The following is a 758-nucleotide window of genomic DNA, read 5'->3' on the forward strand; positions in this document are numbered from 1 at the left end:
TGTTTTACTTTTTTCTTTAATAGGGAAGGAAAATTCCGAAGATGACCCTTTAAGCAGGTAAAATTTTACTGATTTTTTAAAAACTACATGTTAACAGTGGAATGCAGAGAAAATAAACTAATGGTTGTTGAGTGTTCCACTCTGGGCTAGACACCGATTATGTATTTAACATGTGTTATCTTATATCCACTGTGGGCTAGATGCCAGTTATGTGCTTAACATTTATCTCCTATCTCAACAGCTTTGCAAAGTTTCTGTGCTGTTGTAACCTACTAATTAGGCAACTGTGGTTCAGAGAGGTTGATTAATCTGTATATGATCCCATAGTTAACAAGTAGCTAATCTATTATTTGATTGTGTACCTGCCTGGCTCCCAAATCCATCCTCTTGCCCATCAGCATAGATTGGAACCAGAGGCAGACGATGGAGAAGGGATAGTGTGCCTTTCTACCTTGTTTTAGGTGATTGTTTTAGTTCAGGGAACCAAAAAAATCCATTAATTGGAGTTTCAGTTTAGCCTTCAGGACAGACAATTTGTGCAGGCAAGTTATTCTTAGGCTCTGCCAGTATGTTGGCTGCCATTCTTTTTATGGATCGAAGAGTGAGTCTTCACTGAATATCTAATAGTTTGGAAGAGGTAGAGGCAAAAATAAATAGGTAAAAGCTTTTTTAAACAGAGATCAAATTGTAATTATATCAAGAAACATCATTTAATATTACAGACTGCCAATCTTTCACCAGACTTTTTTTTTTTTTTT

At 35.9% G+C, this 758-nt stretch overlaps 1 protein-coding gene across 1 annotated transcript in view; it reads left to right on the forward strand.

Moving 5' to 3' along the window:
* Positions 1 to 21: 21 nt before the first annotated feature.
* Positions 22 to 758, forward strand: part of LOC103609766 (putative coiled-coil domain-containing protein 144C) — a gene marked incomplete at its 3' end in the record, with an annotated part of 55,258 nt that continues 54,521 nt past the window's right edge. The window contains exon 1 of the mRNA XM_008594055.1: positions 22 to 57. The remainder of the gene's footprint in view (positions 58 to 758) is intronic.

The sequence above is a fragment of the Galeopterus variegatus genome, unplaced genomic scaffold (genome assembly GCF_000696425.1).
Source record: "Galeopterus variegatus unplaced genomic scaffold, G_variegatus-3.0.2 Scaffold10062, whole genome shotgun sequence".
Classification (NCBI taxonomy): Eukaryota; Metazoa; Chordata; class Mammalia; order Dermoptera; family Cynocephalidae; genus Galeopterus; species Galeopterus variegatus.